Raw genomic sequence first — 22998 nt, forward strand, 5'->3', positions numbered from 1 at the left:
TCGTGCCCCCGCTGTTCCCGCGTGACCGGCCGCTCCCGGCGCAACAGTTGGCAGACCGGGCGGTGCGCGCGCTCTCCTTGCCCGCCGTGCGCGCCGGAAGGAAAGGGGCAGGAAGGGCGGCCGGGGTCACTGCCCGAGGTCCTGCGCTGCCCCGACGCGGCTCGGCTGCTCTCCAGGTGCTGCCGCGCTTCGGCCGCCCCCCTAGTGCGCGGGGCCTCCCCGGACGCTCAGTGCGCAGGCGCCGCCAGGAGGACCGACTGTGCGCCGGGCTCGAGCGCGGTCGGAGCGCGCGGCGGCGGCGGCGGCGGCGGCGGCGGCGGACGGACCCGCGGGGGAGCGCACCGACTGGCGGACAGACTCGCCGACCCGCAAGCCGCCGTCCGGCGGGAGGGACCAGCTCGCCATGTGTCCCCGCACCTGCTGACCCGGGAGCGACGAAGATGTCCGCGCCGAGGAAGGTGCGAGCCGCCGGGGCCGCGGAGCTGGCGCGGGGACCGGGTGCGGGGACAGGGCGCGGGAGCCGTCGGGGACGCGGGGTTCCGGGCCGGGCGGGCCGTGTCCCTGGACCCTGGGCTCCTGGGGGCGCTGACGCGGAGCTGTGACATTCTGCGCTCGGCCCGGCGGAGACCCGGGGAGGGGGCTGCGCGCGGGTGGGGGCGGCAGGTGGGAGCGGACCCCGCTGAGCAGGGACTGGGGTGCGGGCGGCCGAGGCAGCGCGCCCGGGTCGCGGGGGTCGCGGGTTCGGGCTCGCTGTGCGGGCGGGTGGCTGCAGCGCGGGCGGGGCCGGCGGAGCGCGCCGCGAGGGGGTGGCCGCCTCCTGCTCTCCGCGTGTGAGCGCGAGCTCGGGGGCTTTTTCGGGCGGTTGCTAAGCGAGACGCTTGCGGCGCAGGATTTTGTCACCAAGCCTCCCCCGGCAGCGGCTGTTGCTGCTCTCGGCTCGCTCGCTAACGATCGCGCAGAAATAACGGGATATGACTGTCGCAGCCGCGCGGCGCGGGCGGGGGCCGGCGGGCCAGGTGGCGGGGGGTGGGGGAGTGGCCGCGTGCGCGGGGCGCAGAGCGGGCGGACGGGGATGGGGTGGGGCACGACGCAGAGTTAGAGGCGCTGGAGCGACTCCGCGGGGACCCTCGGAGGCACCGGGGCGGCGGGTGCAGGGAGTGCGCGGGTGGTGGCGATTCGCGGCGGAAACTCCGGAGCTGCTGCCCTTTCTTGGACTCCGCTCACTTCTCGGCTGACGTGACTCGAACCGCCTGCCTGTCGCTTCTCCAGATGAATGGCCGGGGGTTGGCGTGCGGGACTGAAAGCCGCCTGTCTTTTACGGATTAAGAATAAAGCGTTGGCCAGCGAATTCTTCCTCTTGTCGGGAATTCTGCCGGCGCGGGCTGTGGTGGTTTAGAGCTGGGAATGTATAGCGTGGCAGCCTTGCTGTCACCTCGGACGAGGAGGGAGGCAGCAGCGCGCAGGGAGGCACTTCAGACAGGACTGCCCCGTGGGCCTTCTCCTGGGGTCCCAGGGTTTGCTCCCGATATCCAGCTGGGCGAGCCCTCCTGGAGCGCCTGCTGACAACCGGGGACTTGAAGGCCTGTTTGTAGGCGGTGACTCAGTGGCACCGGTTGTTAGTAAATCACCCTGCATCACAGCGTGGCCTTGGCGAGTCCACATGCCACACCCAGAAGGACTGTCCTCACATGTCTCCAAGCTGATGTCGCAGAACCCACTCCTTCCCTGCACCTTGGAAGGAACAATATTTAGATTTGCGGTTATTGCACATTATAACTTTTCCATTTTTTTTCAAATTCTTGGCGGAAGGTAATAGGTAATTAAGGAGAAAAATGATGAAATGATGAAAAAAATGGTAATTTTTGGCAGGTCAAGTTGTTACTCTGGTGTTTTTAAAAAAATGCCATTAATCAGGATTTTCCAGTAGCAAATTGTCTTGTGCAGGCAGCTGGGTGACTCACAGATTTGGCTCTAATGGTAATTGGAGAGTGTGTGTACCATTTCCTTTTTGATGGGGTGACTTTTTCATCGCTGGGAAGAGAGCGGGATGGGATATTTATGTCTCACATCTGGCAGCCAGGCTAGCATACCCTGGAAACACTGTTCGTCCAGGCACCTCTGGGCTGTGAGCGTTGTGGACCCCTTGATGCATAGGTGACAGACAGCCTGGCCAGAAGAACAGTCCCCTATTCTGTCACCACTTCAGGCATCCCGTCCACTTAGGAGTCCCATCATGGTGGGGGTTATTCTCAATGAAGCCACCTGTGCCCCTCAGCTACACTCCTGAGAACCTCCAGTTTTTGGTGAAAAAGTCAATAAGTTCAATTGTGTCCAGTCTGCACATTACATTTCAGGGTGAAGGTTACGCTTAGTGAGCAAAATGAATGCTTGATTATTCCAAAGCAATGAAGTAATTAAAATTAAGATTTTTCTCACCACAACAATGTTTCCTGGATAAGCTGTCTAAGCCAGTTTTCCATATTGTCAATCGTTACTGCCTTTCCTTCCAAAGAACTTGGCACGGACAGTCTAGAAGGGGCTTAGCTTGAGGCAGAAATAAACATGTATTTATTTACCAATAATTTTGTTGTTTTAAATATTTACAGTTGCTTAAAATGTTTACAGTTGTGAACATGTGAAAGAGTTTATTCTTGTATTATTGTTAATTATTGTACTATTTTCCATATGAAAACTGTCGACCTACTTTTGCCCCACCCTGTATTTTAACAATATGTTGTTGGGCCTTAGGTTACTTGTGATGTAGTTGAATTAATAACATTTTTTTTTTTACTGCATTTAGATTGTTTCTCTCTCATGACATAAATATATGTCACCCCGTGGCAATGAAGTGCTTCTCCTATTTCTATTTCATTTTCGAATTTGCAGAAATTCCAAATTAAATATTAAAAGCAAAAAGATGCTTTGTAAAATTTGAGGCACGTTGGAGTTGACATACCCAGAATCTGAGCAATTCTGAAACTAAAGGGTTCTAATATTTTTTAAATTGTTAGAGGATTTGCTCTCTCTGTTGCAGCAGAGTACCTTCCATAATTTGCCTACAAGATGAAATTGAAGAGGTGCTGTAATTCTTTGTAACTAAATTCCAGGAAAACATCATGGTTTCCCAGCTACCCAAGGAGTTGAATGATGTACACTTTGACTGTAGATTTTAAAGGGAAATTAATTAAATGTATCATTTATTGACCTTTAGGAGGATATGCCATGGTCATTCTCTGGATACATTAAAAATAACTATGATTCATCATTTTGGCCAGATGGGAGTCATATTTAGAGCACTGCCAGCATGCTGGCTTTAAAAGAATTATAGGCTTCCATACAGGAAGTTAGCAGGCACAGCACCCTATGCAGTTAAAAATCACCCTCAATCAACCAGTTATATGTACACGTTATTTTTATCATATAACTGTTTTCCCAGCTGATCGCCAGCTTTTATTTTTACATGATGTTCTGTTGTCTTTTAGAGGCTTGTGTGTACAGAGAGGGACAGTACTTACTTAACGTTTGTGATGAAAACATGCCTTTTCAGGGAGCAGAGCATTCAGCTTTGGTGTGAGAGGTGGGGGCTGTAGGGCATGTGGACTCCGGTACCAATCCTGCACCTGCTGTTCTAGGGTCACTCACCTTTGCGTCACCTCCCCAAGAACACGTGGAGCGTGAGTGTCTGTGTCCTCAGCAGAGGCAGTTGGAGCTCACGTGGAAAAGCACAGTTTCCTTTTCCATGTCCTTGCTCTGTGTGCTGGCCTCGTGGCCACGGACGAGCGTCTCCCAGGCAGCGGCTCAGGGTGGGGGTCCGCATTCTCCCACCCTTTAGCCCCCGCTCTGCTGTTCTGGCGTTTCCTGCGAAGGCACCAGTGGCAGCCGCTCTGGAGGGGAGAGCCTCTCCGGGTTGCTGCAGTAATTCTCCATGCCGGGAGTCAGTAGGTTTGTTCCGGAGCCATCTGCCTTTCCTGGGGGATCGTCAAGGGCCGGTTTCACGGGCATCTGTTGTGTTTGCCGTTGCCCGTGCCCACTGCTCCAGGACAGCCGTGCTCTGAGGTCTTGGAGGGGCCACCGGCCCACTTTCGGGGCTCGGCTGTGGTGGGCCTGCCTTCGGTGTGGGCAGGCCCATCCTCCTCTCAAGGGTAACTGTGTCAGCGAGGAACTGCACGTGCTTTTTGAGGAGGGAAGGCTTCAGAAAGGGAAGCTCAGAAGTGGCCGGAGGGGACACCTGTCTGGAGGCCGGCAGGCTGGCTGTGGTGGAGCCTCCTGAGCCCGATGGTGTCGAGGCCTGAGTCAGACTGTGCCTGACGCCGGCATTCCTGCTTGATTTCCCATTAAGTGAACCGAGAAACTCCTCCGTTTGAACTGAGTTTTCTGTCCCTACAGCCCAATGGGATGTAAGGGTTTTTAGTTTCTCTAAAAATTTTCACTTGCGGCTCCATTGTGGGGCAAGATCTGTGGGTCTTCAGGTGATACTTTTGTCCAGATACCTTGTTGTGTGTATGCACACATACAAGAGAAAAAGTAAAATTAAATATTGCTAAACAGGAATAAACAGTGACAACCAGCCCATCTGTAAGATTGAAGCACAAATTAAAAAGGGAACTTTGTAAATCTGTTTGGTCATTGCCTTTAAAACTAAGCTCTACACAAAAGAAAAAAATATTGAAACAATGATCCCCTAAGGCCCTTAAGGTATACTGCTCACAAAAATTAGGGATTATTTTATGGTTTCATATTCGTTTTGAAATATCCCCTAATTTTTGTGAGCAGTATATATGTTTTGAGCCAGGCAATCAATATAAAATTATCCTCTTGTTCTTAAACTATCTACCTTTTTTTTTTTTTTAAAGCAAGTGCTTGAGAGAGAGACAGGGACAGACAGGGAGAGAGATGAGAAGCACCAACTCATACTTGCAGCACCTTAGTTGTTCATTGATTGCTTTCTCATGTGTGCCTTAACTGGAGGGCTGAGCCAGTGACAAGGCAGTGAGCACAGGGTCATGTCTGTGAGCCCTTGCTCAAGCCGGCGACCTCGGGGTTTCAAACCTGGGTCCTCAGCATCCCCGGCTGATGCTCTATCCACTGTGCCACCGTCTCGTCAGGGTCTCCTACTGTTTTTTGCATGGCACCAACCAGCAGCTTCTTCCATCGGCAGATGGGCCCCAGATGTGGGCTCTGGAGTCAGATTGCCTGGCAGCTGTTGTCATGTGGCAATTTGTTTGACCTCAGTGAGTGTCAGTTCCTTCATGAGGCTTCAGTGACTCAATGCTGGAAGGCATTTAGAACAGTGTCCATGGCAAGTGCTCAGGAAGTGCTGACTACTTTTCTCACGAGGAGGTAAAATTGGGGCCCAGTTTGAGCCATCCTCCATTGCAAGTAATCAAGCCATTCTCGGAATTCTCATAGAAATTAGATGTTTTTTTCCTGGTCTTCTCTTGTATGTCTGTTTTGCCACCTCATTCCAAGAAGTTTTGGCCCAACATAACCACACAGGGACAAGGGCAGAAATGTTAATAAAATAGAAGGAGAGGCCCTGGCCGGTTGGCTCAGTGGTGGAGCGTCGGCCTGGCATGCAGAGGTCCTGGGTTTGATTCCCGGCCAGGGCACATAGGAGAAGTGCCCATTTGCTTCTCCACCCCTCCCCCTCTCCTTCCTCTCTGTCTCTCTCTTCCCCTCCGGCAGCCGAGGCTCCATTGGAGCAAGGATGGCCCGGGCGCTGGGGATGGCTCCTTGGCCTCTGCCCCAGGTGCTGGAGTGGCTCTGGTCGCAACAGAGCGACACCCCCTGGTGGGCAGAGCGTCGCCCCCTGGTGGGCGTGCCGGGTGGATCCCTGTCGGACGCATGCGGGAGTCTGTCTGTCTCTCCCCATTTCTAGCTTCAGAAAAATACAAAAAAAAAAAATAGGAGACAATTAGAGCAACAAGTATGATAACCATGAGGGTTGGCATAATTCTTTGGGCATTGAATTTGAGTCAGAGTTTCCTGGAAGCCAAGTCAACAAAAACAAAGAACCACAAGACTTCACTTGATCTTTCACTGGGGTGGATGCTGAATGCCTGTTTTCCAGTTTAGAAAGTACTCTCGGCCCTGGCCGGTTGGCTCAGCGGTAGAGCGTCGGCCTGGCGTGCGGGGGACCCGGGTTCGATTCTCGGCCAGGGCACATAGGAGAAGCGCCCATTTGCTTCTCCACACCCCCCCCTTCCTCTCTGTCTCTCTCTTCCCCTCCTGCAGCCAAGGCTCCATTGGAGCAAAGATGGCCTGGGCGCTGGGGATGGCTCCTTGGCCTCTGCCTCAGGCGCTAGAGTGACTCTGGTCGCAACAGAGCGATGCCCCGGAGGGGCAGAGCATCGCCCCCTGGTGGGCAGAGCGTCGCCCGTGGTGGGCATGCGGGGTGGATCCCGATCGGGCGCATGTGGGAGGCTGTCTGACTGTCTCTCCCCGTTTCCAGCTTCAGAAAAATACAAAACAAAAAAAAAAAGAAAGTACTCTCATGACTAACCTGTTGGGGCTGGGTACTGTGTGACAGCTACAGACAGAATCGTGCTGTAGGGCGGAGTCCTCTAACAGACCGAAAGGAGCCTAAACTGAAGCATGCACACACAGCTGTAGAGGCTCCCTTTCCCCGTATTTGTGCACCGTTCCCGCGAGCAGCTGGGGAGCTCCGTGAGCCCGGGAGGTAGAGCACTGTCTCTGTAAACCCCCCTCCCCCCCACCTGTCAGAGTGGCTGGCTCATCGTGACTGCACACCCTGTGTCCGGAGGACAGCTCAGCTCCTCGGGTCTCAGGGAGCGTCATGTTCCCCGTGTGCTTTCACATGGAGGCCGAAATCTGTCCTAGCTGAGCCGGTGACCGTGTTCTGAGAGTGGCACCACCTGAGCAGAGCTGCCACCAGCCACCCCCCGCCCTCTGTCTTTCTGCTCCACATTCTGGGGGGGTCCTCAGTCCTCAGTCCCCAGTGAGAGCTTAGCTGTTACTTTGGTAACTGTCCCTGACCCTGCACTTGGGCGAGGTGACTTTGTGCCCTGCCTGACCTTACGGTGACACCTCACGCCCCCTGGAACGCCCCCTGTACTGTCTTCCCCTTTTAGAGAGACAGCTTTTGAGGAAGGGGGGGCCTGGTCTTGCTCGTGCGTGGTCCCGGCTCCAGAGTGCCATCTCTCTAGTGACCTGTCCCTGTGAGTGCACGAGCTCCCCACAGGGTGTCCCCGGTTCCCACCCTGACCTTACGCAGCACCGTCTCCTCCGTTGCTGTGGCCCCCGGCACCCACACTGTCCCCTCACAGCCCGGCACGGTGCACGCCCACCTCCTGACCAGCTGTGCGCAGCTGTTGCACACTTGCACACGCATGGTGGTGCTTCTCTTCTGTGCTTCCCCACGTTTATTCTTCCACCTCGTTGCGCTGCGACTTCTGCTATGGCGCATTTCCCAGCCGGCAACCCCAGACTGCCACCCTGTGCTCCTCTGTGCCTCTGCTGGGGGCGGGGTGCTCCATGGAATTCTCATAAAACTTAGATGTGAAACCTGCTCCACGGGAGAGGGTTGTTTGCACTGACCACCCTGGGCAGGTGCCAGCGCTGTCCCTGGTGCTGAGCACAAGCAGGGACCTGGGCAGAAGGGAGGGTTTTGGACCGTATTACACAAGAAATGCAGGTAAATCCACAGCCCTTAACCACCAGTGTGCTACAAGACAGGCCCTGCATTACCAGCCTGCCGCGTGGCTTCTCTATGTTGTGTGTATTGACTGTGCACCTTTTTCGTCTGCCATGAGAAACTTTTGTCTCTTTAAGAATAATTTCCGGCCATGGCCAGTTGGCTCAGTGGTATAGCATTGGCCTGGCGTGTGGATGTCCGGTCAGGGCACACAGGATAAGTGACCATCTGTTTCTCCCCCCACCCCTTCCCCTTCTTTCTCTTTTTCTCTCTCTTCGCTTCCCACAGCCGTGGCTCGATTTGTTTGAGCATATCAGCCCCAGGTGCTGAGGATGGCTCTGTGGAGCTTCCGTGCCAGGTGCTAAAAATAGCTTGGTTGCGAGCATGGTCCTAGATGGGCAGAGCATCGGCCCCAGATGGAGGTTGCTGGGTGGATCCCGGTTGGGGTGCATGAGGGAGTCTGTCTCTCTATCCCCCCTCCTCTCACTTGGAAAAGAAGAAAAAAAATAATTTTCACTTTTCTGGCATTATGTGTAATATTTTGACAGTTTCTAAACAAATTTCTGAAAACTTGTTTTCTGACTCCATTGAAAACTTAGAATAGAATATATACTATGATAAGTTAGAAATTTTCACAAGCAGTTGAATATTGTATTTTTAAACTTTTGCCACAGCCATTTGAGCATATATTCCTGGGTCTACAACACAATATTCCAGATTATCACTGTAATTATACTCAATGTTTTATTTTTCTGTGAAAGATGGGTTATGTAGCTCTTTACACTAACCAAACAGTATTTCTTACTGTTCAATTTATCCCCTTACTTGCCACTCTAATGGTATTTTAGTAAGATTCACATCACTCAAAAAAATAAAAAACAAACAGCTTCCCCCCCCCCCCCCCCGCCCATAAAGCTAGTCCTAGCGATTTCACTTCTGGGAACCTGTCTTAAGGAAGTAATCATGAATTTACATGGCTTGACCTGTGGTGGCGCAGTGGGTAAAAGGGAATGCTGAGGTCGCCGGTTCGAAACCCCAGGCTTGCCTGGTCAAGGCACATATAGGAGTTGATGCTTCCTGCTCCTCCCTCTGTTCTTTCTCTCTCTTTCCTCTCTCTGTCTCTTTCTCTCTCTGTGTCTCCTCTCTCTCAAAAAAAATGAATAAATAAAATGTAAAAAAAAATAAAAAAAACAAAAATGAATTTACAGGATGTGAGCTAAACAGATGTTCATTCCAGCTTTGTTTTCTTAGTAAAATATTGGGAAGTCTCAATAACAAGAGATTAGAAAGATTCATTATGATATGGGCACAGTATAAAAAGATACACACCCATTAAACAGATGCAAGTTAAATATTTCACACCGGAGGTGCTCAGACTATGTTAAGTGAAGAAAGCAGGTCATGGAGCAGTGTGCCTGGCTTGGTCCTTTTTCCTGCTGCTGAGTGGGGAGCAGAGAGGGAGGACTGGACCCATGTCCCACCAGAGGGAGGGCTGTCTGACCCCTCCCCTTGCTGAGCTGTGGGACGGGTACACGCCAGTCACCCCTCCCTTCCTTATTCATTTTTAGAGAGGAGAGAGAGAGAGGGAGAGAGAGAAACAGAGAGAGAGAAGGGGGAGGAGCTGGAAGCATCAACTCCTATAAGTGCCTTGACTAGGCAAGCCCAGGGTTTCGAACCGGCGACCTCAGCATTTCCAGGTCGACGCTTTATCCACTGTGCCACCACAGGTCAGGCCGCCCCCTCCCTTCCTTTGAGTCTCCAGGCGACACTTTGTTGGGGTTCCCACTCCTCCCCCCGGTACCTTTTCCTCCCCGGTCACCTTCTAATGCACCCCTTGATGTACATACTTATTTTTCAGTGTTTGTCCCCAACCAATAATATTATAACTAGCGTTTCCTGCGCACTTACTACGGGCCAGAAAGCGAGGCTAGGGAACAAGTGTAAGGTCACGTGCAGGGTCTGACGGGGCCTGGCTTTGGCCCCTGCCCCAGAGTCTCCGGGGCACCTGCTCCGTGCGGGCAGAGGGTAACAGCTGCCCTCGGCTCCTGCCCTGCTGGGGGCCCAGGTGCCGAGTGGGTGACTGTGGACCAGACCTGTTGGTCTGCATCTGTGGATGCTGAGACTGGCCATCACCTGGGTTTCTTTGTCCTTCTTTTCTCTGTGTCAGGTGCGTTTGGCCTCAGGTCATGGCCAGTCCCACACAAAACGACTTCAGCAGAACTGTCTGTGAGCCCTGCAGCCAAGATCACAGGCAGACTGTCACCAGGGAGCCAGGCTTCCGCTGCGTTTGTGCTCGGAGGTCCTCACTGGTGTTGACTGAACCCTTCATGTAGCAGACGGCCATCGCCGCTCAGGGTGGTCACGCAGAGGGGTGACGGCGGCTGGGGCCCCCTGCCCATCGTAACAACGACTCTCAGGGTCTGAATGTAACACCGTCGAGGCTGGTTTCTAGCTTCTGTCCGGTCAGAACAGGTCTCCTTGGTCAGTGGGTGGCTTTCCCCAGACGGTCCAGGGTCTTTCTGGCTTTGCCGTCCTGGAGGAGGTCCCACGGTCCCTGAGCTCATCCTCACCTGACCAGGGAGAGTTTGTGCGCTTGCCCTGGGGACACACCCCGCTTCCGGTGGCTGCCTCTGCCACCTGCGATGGAGGGGGCCGTGGACCCCTGCGGGCCCTGGGAGAGGGGGGGAGGGTTTGTGATCAGCTGTTGTTGCTGTGAAACCTTCCACATGCCATTTTCAGAGTGAGGACCGTTCCTGAGGCTCCTGTCCCATTGCATCTAAACCAGTGACTGGTGTATCTGTTACCAGTTCCTAGGACCAGGGGACAGTCGTTTGGGTTTAGACTAATCTCCACCCTCCTGTGGGCGGAGCTGTGCCTGGTTCGCTGAGGCTGTGCTCGGAGGCTGAGTGGTGAGGGACTGTGGGTTTCCCTTAGAAACCGGGAGGGGCTGACTCTTTGGTCACCTGCCAACAGCACCCATTCTGCGGCTTTCTGAATTTTACACGACTTAGGGCATCGACCACTTTTGTGATTTAATAATGTCTCCGGACTTCTTTATGCTCCCCTCCACGGAAGGGCTGTAAAGCTGTGGTAGAGCAAATAGGGAATGATAGCTCACTAAGCCGTTAGTTTAACCTTGACCAGTCACGGGTGCATTCATCACACCGGGAGTTCAATGGCCGGTCAGGGCCCCAGACACAAAGCCCTGCCAGCTCGATCAAGTAGAACCTGCTGGGCGGCCCCAGGCCGGCTCACGGGCCTGCGGGGATGCCCGCGACAGGACGTGTGGGGCCCTCCCTGGGCGGCCCCTGGCCAGCTCACAGGCCTGCGGCTGTGGGAATGCCCGCGGCAGGATGTGTGGGGCCCTCCCTGGGCGGCCCCGGGCGGCTCACAGGCCTGCAGGAATGCCCGCGGCAGGACATGTGGGGCCCTCACTGGGTGGCCCCGACCGGCTCACAGGCCTGTGGGAATGCTGGTGACGCTGCAGGAAAGGCAGCACGGGGTGGCCCGCAGCAGGACGTGGGGGGCCCTCCCTGGGTGTCGCTGCAGAGACGGGGCTCCTTCGCTCAGGGTCAGATTCCGGGGCGCTGGCCCAGCTCCCGTCACGCGGCGTCTCAGCCAGAGGACTCGGGGCACCTGGATAGTGGTGACGGTCCCCAGGGGCTGTGGCTGGCAAACCTGGGCTTTCCCAGGGAAGCACTGGCCTCTGTCCTGCAGGCGGGTGACAGGTGTGACACCTGGTGTCACCCTACAGCCGTCTGAGCGTTACAGAGAAGGTGTGCAGGTGTGGAACGCGGGCCCGTGGCAGCACGCTGAGCAGCTCACTAGGGACAGCAGGCACGGATGTTCCTGGGTGCTGCCTGCACCTCAGTCCCAGTCCTTTGATCCTTTCCTCTCTGACGGCTGTGACTGCAGGACCCTCTGGCAGCATTCGGGGCTTCCCCAGGGGCCGGGAATGTGCAGAGCCTGAGGTCACTGTTAGTGTTGAGCTCACCGACCCTTTCCTTGGCTCCCGGGTCTCCTCTTGCTGGTACCTGTTACAATTATTATAGTTCTTAACCCGCTCGTCTCTCAGGATACGTTCTGTCCTCTGGCGTCGCTGGTGGTGACATTAGAGGCTAGTGGGCTACTTTCATAAGTATGCTTTTATTTTTTTTCTGGTCATCTAATCTAAATATTTTGAAATTATAGAGAAACACAAATTAATGACTTGAAAGTCACCAGTAATTTCGTAACTTAGAAATACTTTGTTTCCTGTGTGCTTCTCTTCCGTCTTACTATTTTTTTAAAACCAAAATTGGGAATGCTCTTGGTTTTTTCATTTTATATATGTTTTTCTGAGAATTTCCCCATATTTAAAAAGTATTCTTTGACAATTTGGTTTTGCTTGAGGTAGAGTATTCCAGGGGATGGAGCCTGTGACCTTGGCAGGCCGGGACAATGCTCTGTCCACTGGGCCACCTGACCAGGGCCTCTTTTTATTTATACATACATACATACATATATATATATATATATATATATATATATATATATTTTATTTTTGACAGAGACAGAGAGAGGGACAGATAGGGACAAGCAGACAGGAAGGAAGAGACATGAGAAGCATCAATTGTCCTTTGCGGCACCTTAGTTGTTCATCGATTGCTTTCTCATATGTGCCTTGACTGGGGGGCTCTAGCAGAGTGAGTGACCCCTTGCTGAAGCCAGTGACCTTGGGTTTCAAGCCAGTGACCTTTGGGGTTGATCCCACACTCAAGCCAGAGACCCCACGCTCAAGCTGGTGAGCCTGTGCTCAAGCCGCATGAACCAGTGCTTAAGCCCGTGACCTTGGGATCTCGAACCTGGGTCCTCCACATCCCAGTCCGACATTCTATCCACTGCGCCACCGCCTGGTCAGGCTCAAGATTCTTAATGTAATCATGTTTGCAGAGAGCACTTTTCCAAGGAAGGTCACATCCGTAGATCCCAGGGTCTATGGTGGCTGAGCCTTGGTGGTGGATGTGAAGATTCTCTTGAAACTGCTGCCCAATGACCGTTAGACGCATCCTCGCCAGTGTTGGCCACGGGCGCATCCTCAGTGAGTTCCTGGACGAGGGCAGACTGAGTGTCAGAGCAATAGGAGACCAGAACGGGAAGCAGCGGAGGGAGGGTCGCAGATCCGATGGGGACACGAGCAAGTCTTCCGTGCAGCGTGAGTCAGAAGGCACGCACCGTGAACCTGGGAGCCAGCGCGTTCTCCTCCGTCAGGGCGGCTCTGCCCTGTGCTCACAAAGATCATGCACGCCTGCCCAAAAGCGGGCAAGGAAGTGAACGAGACACAGTGGCGGAGTCGTGTCAGGGTCAGGGTCACTAATGAACGGGAACAAAAGAGTTAAAAATCACTTTTAACCTGTCAAAGGAGTTATTTAAAAAGTAATGACCACTGCTTTTTACATTTGACATTTTTTATTTATTTATTAATTATTTTAGTGAGAGGAGGGGAGGCAGAGACAGACTCCTGCATGGGCCCTGACTGGGATCCACCTGGTGAGCCCAGGGGGTGATGCTCTGCCCATCTGGGGCCATTGCTGAGCAACCGAGTTCTTATTTACACCTGAGGGGGAGGCCATGGGGCAATTCTCAGTATCCAATCAAGCCCTGGCTGCAGGAGGTGAGAAGAAGAAAGGGAGGGGGAGAGAGAGAGAAAAAAAAGAGAGAGGGAGAGGGAGAGAGGGAGGGGGAGAGAAGCGACGAGAGGGAGGGGTGGAGAAGCAGATGGGCACCTCTCCTGTGTGCCCTGACTGGGAATCGAACCCGGGACATCCACAGGCTGGTCTGATGCTCTACCACTGAGCCAGTGGGCCAGGGCCATATCTGACTCTCCAGGCAGGGGGACACATCCCTCGGTCATCCCTGGTAATCTGTGACATTTCCCGCCGTGGCACAGAGCCTGGCGGGTGCCGCCTCCCTCGTTTCACAGTGGCCGGAGGACACCGTGTCCTAACTTCATAATGGAATATAGACTTTCTGTTTCAACAGGTTTAATGGGACAGCATTTTAAAGAAGGAATTCGAGCTGGTCTGAAAAATGTCCAGTCCGGAAACAGGTGTGCTCTGGCCCAGCCGGGCTGTTTTCGTCTGAGGAGGTGAGCTGGCCAGACTGTGAAGGCCACGAGATTGTCCTCCTGCTCTTCCATCGGCAAACAGGTGTCACGCCGTGCCGGCCGCACAGCCACCTGTCTCTGGAAGGGTCTGCGGACCCCGTGCCCTTGCCACGGCCGGCAGGTGGTGATGCGGCGTCTCCGGTGCCTCCGTGACAGGTCTCTGCTCAGCTGTCCCTCCCCCCCCCATGCCTTAGCGTGGTCACTCCTGCCAGTTCCTGTTGTTCTCCCTCAAGGACGTCACAAACGATGTCTTATTAGGCTGAAATGTCAGCCTTTCAGATGTCTTCCTGCGCCTTTCCGAATGCTTACGTTTCTGAGTTACCTGACATTTTTCAAGGGTACTGTTTTCTCCCAAGGCAGCAGCGTGACCGTTAGCACAGGACAGGCTACTGTTCGTTTCTCTGACAGGGACTTGTGCCCAGTAAGCCCCGGGGTCGCCCATCCACGCTGTCTCCCCTGCACCCGGACGGGGTGGGGGCGCGGGCACCTGCTCTCTGCCGACAGGCTGGCGCTGTCCCTGTCACTTCATTGTCTCGTCACACTCATGCGAGCTCAGCGCGGACAGGCCTTCTCGCTGGGGTCCTGTCATGTGGCACGGTGGCAGCAGGGACACCCAGGGTTTCTAGAAGTGGCTGCTGCTGCTGAGGGCGGGTGGGTGAGGGGCGAGATGCCACACTCCCCTCTCCGGCTGCCCCTTGGGGACAGGTGTGGCCTCATCAGGTCACGACGCAGTCAGGTTCCGAGGAGGTGCTCAGTCTACGGACAAGCATAGACACGGGGGACACAGACACAGAGGGGACGCAGGACAAGCAGGAAAGCCAGCAGGGACCCGTCTGGATGTGCGGGGCCCATGGTCTGGGAGCCGGGGGATGGGGTGGCCTGGAGTGGCTCCAGGGACAGCCTCTTGTCCTCCTTCCTCAGGTTTGTGCTCTGCGCCCGTCGACTGAGTGCCAGGCACAGCGCTGCCGCCAACAAGGAGGCCTGGTCAGTGTTGTTCCCCCGTCTGCACACAGGACAGTGGGGTCAGTGTCCCCTTCCTACTGCTCTGGCCCTTGGTCTGGGACGTCCAGGGGCATCTGCAGAGGAACACGGACACTCAGGCAGGTTGGAACATCACGGCTTCTTCAGTGTCTTTCTGGGCGAACATGGTTTATTTGACTTCAGCTTCATAGGTAGGGAAGCGGACGTTTGCTCACCAGGAAAGCTAAGAGTGCAGACATCCTGCTGTGCTGCTCCAGGTCTGCAGCCTGGAAGCTTCTACAGGGAAGCAGGGCCTTCCAACCGTGTGCACATGGCAGGGAGGCGGTGCGAGCCTGAGGGGCCCAGCGTGGAGCGAGGCCGTCCGTCCAGGGCAGCTGGCACGGGCCTGGCAGCTATTGGGCTTCTTCATTCTCGCTCATGGGCTGTTGGGAGAAAGATGGAGTTTTGTCTGTTTCCTAAACAAGCTTCTGTGTCCATCTCCAAGACGATGAAGTGAGAAATCTTCATTATTCCCTAAATGTGCAGAGAAAGTGGTGCTTCAGGGTCACAGGTCAGGGAGGAAGGTGCGTCTGTAAAGCGACGAGGCGGCACTGGTGCCCTGGGATGCAGAGGCCACGGTGTGGACGACTCCTTGCTGGGAGGGTCCCGGGTGAGGGCGGAGAGGCGTCCAGAGCAGGCCTCTGTCCCCTGGGGACTCCTGGGCCAGCTCTGCAGCCTCTGAGGGGGTACTGAGCGGTACTTCCAAGCCACCTGGGCTCACTGGCCCAACCCCGACGGGGTGGCTACATCACAGCCAGGTGGCAGCTGTGTCCCCAGGATGCTCCTAGATTTCACTGAGGTTCCGTTTCCCTGGGTTTTGCACCGGCCAGTGCCCCTCACTCAGAGGGCCGGGTCTCTGGCACAAGCCAGAGGGTGCGTGTCCAGTAGGGTGGGGGTCCCTGGGCTACAGACCAGCTGGGATTCCTGGAGGCATTCTTTCTTGCCCCCTGTATGAGATGCTGTTTGTGGGAGTGGAGTGACCTTGGTCAGAAACAAGGGTTGCAGTGCCAGCTTACCCTGGTCCCCTGTGACGGAGTCCTTACTGGTTCCATGTTGGGAGTCGGATGGGACTAAATGGGCCCTCCCTGCTGTCACCGGATGTACACCCTTAGCCTCCATGGTGAACCACCTCAGCGGCTGGTAGTGACCTGGGTAACTTCGGCTGCATGTCTAGAAACTTGCCAATCGCGAGGTCCTTCGGAAGCTAAGTCTGGGGCATGTCTGTGGACACAGAAGCGGACGTCAGTGATGAGTAATTCATTCACGTGATGCGCTGTGTGTGCTCCCCGTGGGCCATGCCCTGTGCCCGCGTGCTCCATATTGGGTGAGAAAGAAACATCGCGGGGACGAGTGTGTGCAGGGCGGTGAATAGTGAGTAAGTGCACCGACAATGAGGTAACGTTTGTTTATTTTTTAAGTGAGAGGAGGGGAGATAGTGAGACAGACTCCTGCATGCACCCCGACCAGGATCCACCTGGCAAGGCCCGTCTGGGGCCAATGCTGGAATCAACCGAGTTATTTTTAGTGCCTGAGGCTGTCATGCTCAGATGGAGCTCTCCTCAGTGCTTGGGGCCAACGCTCAAACCAGTTGAGCCACCGGCCGTGAGAGGGGAAGAGGGCGGGAAGGGGGAGATGGAGGGATGAGAAGCACATGGTTGTTTCTCATGTGTCCCCTGACCAGGAATCAAACCCGGATGTCCACACACCTGGCCAGTGCCCTAGCCACTGAGCCAGCTGGCCAGGGCCTAAGTTGGTAAAGGTTTTAAACCGGTCATTCTAACTCAGGCTGATGACCTCCACGAGGAAGCCTGGGCTCTGCGGTGCAGGAAGGTGGCACACTGCGAGCCCTGAGGGGAGTGAGGGCAGAGCTGGGGTGCAGGCAGGTGGCACACTGCGAGCCCTGAGGGGAGTGAGGGCAGAGCTGGGGTGCAGGCACGTGGCACACTGCGAGCCCTGAGGGGAGTGAGGCAGAGCTGGGGTGCAGGCAGGTGGCACACTGCGAGCTCCGAGGGGGGTGAGGGCAGAGCTGGGGTGCAGGCACGTGGCACACTGCGAGCTCCGAGGGGAGTGAGGGCAGAGCTGGGGTGCAGGCAGGTGGCACACTGCGAGCTCCGAGGGGAGTGAGGGCAGAGCTGGGGTGCAGGCAGGTGGCACACTGCGAGCTCCGAGGGGAGTGAGGCAGAGCTGGGGTGCAGGCAGGTGGCACACTGCGAGCTCTGAGGGGAGTGAGGGCGGAGCTGTGGTGCAGGCAGGTGGCACACTGCGAGCCCTGAGGGGAGTGAGGGCAGAGCTGGAGTGCAGGCAGGTGGCACGCTGCGAGCTCTGAGGGGAGTGAGGCAGAGCTGGGGTGCAGGCAGGTGGCACACTGCGAGCTCCGAGGGGAGTGAGGCAGAGCTGGGGTGCAGGCAGGTGGCACACTGCGAGCCCTGAGGGGAGTGAGGGCAGAGCTGGAGTGCAGGCAGGTGGCACACTGCGAGCTCCGAGGGGGGTGAGGGCAGAGCTGGGGTGCAGGCAGGTGGCACACTGCGAGCTCCGAGGGGAGTGAGGGCAGAGCTGGGGTGCAGGCAGGTGGCACACTGCGAGCTCCGAGGGGAGTGAGGGCAGAGCTGGGGTGCAGGCAGGTGGCACACTGCGAGCTCCGAGGGGAGTGAGGCAGAGCTGGGGTGCAGGCAGGTGGCACGCTGCGAGCTCCGAGGGGAGTGAGGCAGAGCTGGGGTGCAGGCAGGTGGCATGCTGCGAGCTCCGAGGGGAGTGAGGCAGAGCTGGGGTGCAGGCAGGTGGCACGCTGCGAGCTCCGAGGGGAGTGAGGCAGAGCTGGGGTGCAGGCAGGTGGCACGCTGCGAGCCCTGAGGGGAGTGAGGCAGAGCTGGGGTGCAGGCACGTGGCACGCTGCGAGCTCCGAGGGGAGTGAGGCAGAGCTGGGGTGCAGGCAGGTGGCACGCTGCGAGCCCTGAGGGGAGTGAGGCAGAGCTGGGGTGCAGGCACGTGGCACACTGCGAGCTCCGAGGGGAGTGAGGGCAGAGCTGGGGTGCAGGCAGGTGGCACACTGCGAGCTCCGAGGGGAGTGAGGCAGAGCTGGGGTGCAGGCAGGTGGCACGCTGCGAGCCCTGAGGGGAGTGAGGGCAGAGCTGGAGTGCAGGCAGGTGGCACGCTGCGAGCTCTGAGGGGAGTGAGGGCAGAGCTGGGGTGCAGGCAGGTGGCACACTGCGAGCTCTGAGGGGAGTGAGGGCAGAGCTGTGGTGCAGGCAGGTGGCACACTGCGAGCCCTGAGGGGAGTGAGGGCAGAGCTGGAGTGCAGGCAGGTGGCACACTGCGAGCTCTGAGGGGAGTGAGGGCAGAGCTGTGGTGCAGGCAGGTGGCACACTGCGAGCCCTGAGGGGAGTGAGGGCAGAGCTGGAGTGCAGGCAGGTGGCACACTGCGAGCTCTGAGGGGAGTGAGGGCAGAGCTGGGGTGCAGGCAGGTGGCACACTGCGAGCTCTGAGGGGAGTGAGGGCAGAGCTGGGGTGCAGGCAGGTGGCACGCTGCGAGCTCTGAGGGGAGTGAGGGCAGAGCTGGGGTGCAGGCAGGTGGCACGCTGCGAGCTCCGAGGGGAGTGAGGGCAGAGCTGGGGTGCAGGCAGGTGGCACGCTGCAAGCTCTGAGGGGGGTGAGGGCAGAGCTGGGGTGCAGGCACGTGGCACACTGCGAGCCCTGAGGGGAGTGAGGCAGAGCTGGGGTGCAGGCAGGTGGCACACTGCGAGCTCCGAGGGGAGTGAGGGCAGAGCTGGGGTGCAGGCAGGTGGCACACTGCGAGCTCCGAGGGGAGTGAGGGCAGAGCTGGGGTGCAGGCAGGTGGCACACTGCGAGCTCCGAGGGGAGTGAGGCAGAGCTGGGGTGCAGGCAGGTGGCACACTGCGAGCTCTGAGGGGAGTGAGGGCGGAGCTGTGGTGCAGGCAGGTGGCACACTGCGAGCCCTGAGGGGAGTGAGGGCAGAGCTGGAGTGCAGGCAGGTGGCACACTGCGAGCTCTGAGGGGAGTGAGGGCAGAGCTGTGGTGCAGGCAGGTGGCACACTGCGAGCTCCGAGGGGAGTGAGGGCAGAGCTGGGGTGCAGGCAGGTGCCAGCCTCCAGGCCCCGGGCAATGTGGGGCGGCTGCGGCACTGACCTGGCAGGAGGACATGTCTTGTGCTCAGGACCTAGCCAGGCTGGAAACCAGTCACTGGCTATTTGGGTGTGTATGCTAGTCTGGTCTTGGCTGGTTTGGGTACAATTTTATATCTTTAAGGGAATTTAAAGACTCAATAAAAAAATGCACGAACTGTAATTTGCCAACGTAGGCCTGTTGTTCAGGAGCGAGGATTGGGATTTGCCTTCTTCCTTCTCCCTTGAACTCATGTTCTCGTCCAGCCAGGGGGGCTCCCCGATGGTCAGACCTCACCTAGGACAGTGGTCAGTGAGTCAGGGAGTGCGCAGGCTGAAACGTCGTCCCGCCAACCTCACCGCTTGGGGTGGGGGGCAGGAGCATTGGCCACAGAATCCTCCCCGGAGGATGCCTGGGCCGGCCACACCCTCCCCACTGTGCTCGCTCGAATTAGAAGAACATGCTCTTCACTGGGTCCCGCCTCCGGTCTCTCCTGGCTTGAAGCCTTCCTACACACAGCTGCCGGGAGGTCTCTCTCAGCCCTTCCTCGTGCTGCTTTCTGTGCCTTTTGTCGAATCCAGAGTCCTTCTTGCTGGCCGGCAGCCCTTGCTGCATAATGTCCACTGTCTGGGCGCCCAAGCCTGTTTGCAGCCTCTGTCCCAAACGAGTCAAGCCCAGCTCCTGCTCACCACCACAAGCCCCCGGGCCTTTGCACGTGCCAGCCACCCACCTGAAACAGTCTTGACCCACCTGTGTCTGGACCTAAGTCCATGTCTCTTTCCTTCTAGCTCAGAAACCCCTTTCCTGCTGGAGCTGACTCCTAGTGACGTCCCCTCCCAGCCCCGATGAACCCTTCAGCAGCTAGTTATCCAGCTTGTGACATTCAGAAGGCATCTTACATAAGACGTCTGGATCCAGTGAAAAAGTTGTTATGTAACAATTAACGAGGTTTATGAATGTGGACTAGGATGTCCCCCACAATGAGCATCTTCTACAAAACTGTTTCCGTTTGTACTGACCCAGTGTGACCCAAGGGCGAGACCAGGTTTATTTTACACCAGGGCTCAGGCCTGTTGTTTTGTAGCATGAGTCACACCTCGTTCAACTGGCTGACAGGATATCCCAGCAGGCACCTAGGGATGACGGCGTCACTCTTTTGGACCCGTAGGTCGGGTGCGGTGCTGAATCCAGGCAGAGTAGCCTACGGGTCAGGTGGGGTTTGGACTCAGCACCGTATTGAAGACCAGACAGATGTCTCTGATTGAAGACGGTGTGCCTGTGGTTTTCCCATTTCAGATTCACGTTTTTAGCAGACTTAGATGGTGAAGTTGGTGGGGGCTGTCTGTGGTCCGGTGCCGGTGCGGATGTCTTCGTGACCAAGGCCAGGCTGTTCTCTGTGTGTGTTTACCAGTTTCCCGGCTGCGTCTCCTCTGTGCTGTGTCTTCATGGCGGTGGCCCTACCGCCGGGCACGTCGGCGGACGTGCGAGGATGGTCGCAGCCAGAACGCACTTAGCCGTGACCGTTCCTCTCTCTGAGCTCCTCTCGCTTCAGAGACGGGGGTGACGGTGACTTCACCACCGCCCGCACCTTTGTGAAGATCAGAACGGACGTGAGTCATGGCGTCTTAATGGGACCGAGTGACAGGCCGAGGATCCGGCCAGGCGGCCCCCACCCGGGGCTCACAGTGGGTCCCCTTCCGCCGTAGTCCGGTCCCCGACATCTGCTCTGTTCCTCAGCACCTGGCCCCTCTGTGCCGTCAGTGTGCACACAGCTCTTTCCCACAGAAAGAACTGTACTCACTTGGTTTTTATTATTTCTGAGGTTTTTTTACACAGAGATGGAGAGACAGGAGCATTGATCTATTCCTCTGTGTGCCCTGACCAGGGACCACACCACCAACCTGGTCATTTCTGGGTGACACTCTTAACCCACTGAGCTAACTGGCAGGGGCTATCTATTTATTTTTAATTTTTTTTATTTATTGATTTTAGAGTGAGAGGAAGGGAGAGACAGGGAGGGAGGGGGAGAGAGAGAGAGAGAGAGAGAGAGAAGGGAACATCGGTCTGTTCCTGTATGTGCCCTGACCAGGGATTGAACCGGCAAGCTCTGCACTTTGAGACGGTACTCTGACCAGCTATCTGGCCAGGGCTGAAAGAACTGTATTTATAAGGTACTAGTACATACTCCATTTGCATAACAAAGCAATTTTTATTCACTTTCCAATTGTTTTTTGTTTAAATCGAGCAATCTGTATGAGACACAGGGTCTTTTATTTTTATTGATCATGAAATGATCTGTGGGTAACTGTGTTAAATTAGAAATATCCAAACAATTTGTCATCTTACAATCTGAAATACTACTGCACAGGGTTTCCTGAGAACTTCAGAAAAATACATGTTTCCACAATTCTGCCACATGTTCGGTCTCAATGTGTCTCTCAAATGCTGCCTCGTGTGCAGTCTGCCTTCCTTGCCCCCGAGTGGGGGGCAGGGACAGACAGGGCTCAGCTTCTGCGTTAGCCTCCGCAGGTCGTGGTCCATAGCTCTGCAGCTGCGGGACCTTCTTTTTCACGGGTGCATCCTCCGCCCCGTCTCATCCCAGCTGCCTGCTCGTGGGACCCGTGGACTTCCGTCTGCAGGCCCAGTGAAACCCCTTGGGTGTCCGCTGACTCCTGAAAGCCACTCAGCTTTTCCGCCAGGTGGTGGCACTCACTGTTTTCCGCGTGGAGGTTATTTTGCTAACACCCTCCCGGCAGCTGCTTTGCTGATGGCTGGGTTGAGTACACGGACAGCCCCCACTCTTTTAAAAGAGCCTCTTTCCCCTGCACAGGCCGGGGGCTGTGTGTAAGTCAGCTCCTCTGTGACCGTTGTTTTCAGATGTCCCCGCGGAGACACTGGAAGTTCTAGCTGCTGTTTCCAAGCGCGTACAGGGCGCAGGTGCTGTAGGGCATCCCTGAGCCCTGTGGGAGTGCCGTGGGCACAGCCCAAGCCAGCCCAGCAGGAAAAGGGAGAGGAGACTCAGATGAGGTGAGAACGGAGCGGAGAGAGGACAACGGACGGTGCCTCGGAGGCAAGAGGATCGTCAGGACTGTTGTGAAGAATCACACGCCAACAGATCGAACGACCCAGGAGAACTGGATCGAGTCCTGGGGACGCGCCCCCTCACAAGACCGAGTCGGAGAACGAGGCAGGCTGCTCAGACCGGGAACAGCGAGGAGAGTGAGTCAGTGACTGAAACTTCCCAACAGAGGAGAGGAAAGCTCAGGACCAGGTTCTGACCAGATGTCAGAGAATAATTCATCCCAGTTCTTCTTAAACTCTCCCAAGAAGTAGGGATAGCAGGGTCACTTCCAAACTCGTGAGGCCAGCATCACCCTGATCCCAAAGCCGGACAGAGGCAAGCTGGCTGATTGGGGAGGGTCCAGCGAGGGGGCTGCTCTGCCCGGGGCCTCCGGAGCCGGCAGGCGTGGTTGTCGCTGGGTGAAGCCCTCCGGTCCTTCCTGCATAAAGTCTTGGTGCCGCAGCGGTCCTTTCTGTGTGAACTTTGACACAGCAATGGTGAAGGAAAAGCTTAACTCTTGCTTTCTTATTCTTGCTTCTTTGCTTTGCTGCATATAAAATTTTAAAAACTGGCCCTGGCTGTTGGCTCAGTGCAGAGAGCGTTGGCCTGATGTATGGACATCCTGGGTTCAATTCCCGGCCAGGGCACACAGGAGAAGCAACCATCTGCTCTCCACCCCTCCGTCTCCCCCTTCTCTCCCTCTTCACCTCCCGTGGCTAGTGGCTTGATTGGTTTAAGCATCTGACCTGGGTGCTGAGGATGGCCGCGTTGGAGCGTACCAGCCTCAGGCGCTAGAAATAGTTTGGTACTAGAACACTGGCCTCAGATGGGGTTGCCGAGTGGATCTTGGTCAGGGTGCATGCAGGAGTGTTCCTCACTGTCTCCCCTGCTCTCAACTAAAAAAATTAAAAACTATTTAATTTTAATGTATGTGTTTATATACATATATATTAAAAATTTTTTTTTACTTGCTCATTTTAGAGAGGGGAGAGAGAGAAA

General features: G+C 56.0%; 1 protein-coding gene across 1 annotated transcript in view; it reads left to right on the plus strand.

Annotated features, from left to right (window-relative positions):
• The first annotated feature begins 334 nt into the window (after window positions 1–334).
• DLGAP2 (DLG associated protein 2) overlaps window positions 335–22998 on the plus strand; it is a 464829-nt gene continuing 442165 nt past the window's right edge. Inside the window, exon 1 of the mRNA XM_066237265.1 lies at window positions 335–458. The gene's annotated coding sequence lies outside the window, so the exon portion shown is untranslated. The remainder of the gene's footprint in view (window positions 459–22998) is intronic.

The sequence above is a fragment of the Saccopteryx bilineata genome, chromosome 6 (genome assembly GCF_036850765.1).
Source record: "Saccopteryx bilineata isolate mSacBil1 chromosome 6, mSacBil1_pri_phased_curated, whole genome shotgun sequence".
In the NCBI taxonomy this organism is placed as follows: Eukaryota; Metazoa; Chordata; class Mammalia; order Chiroptera; family Emballonuridae; genus Saccopteryx; species Saccopteryx bilineata.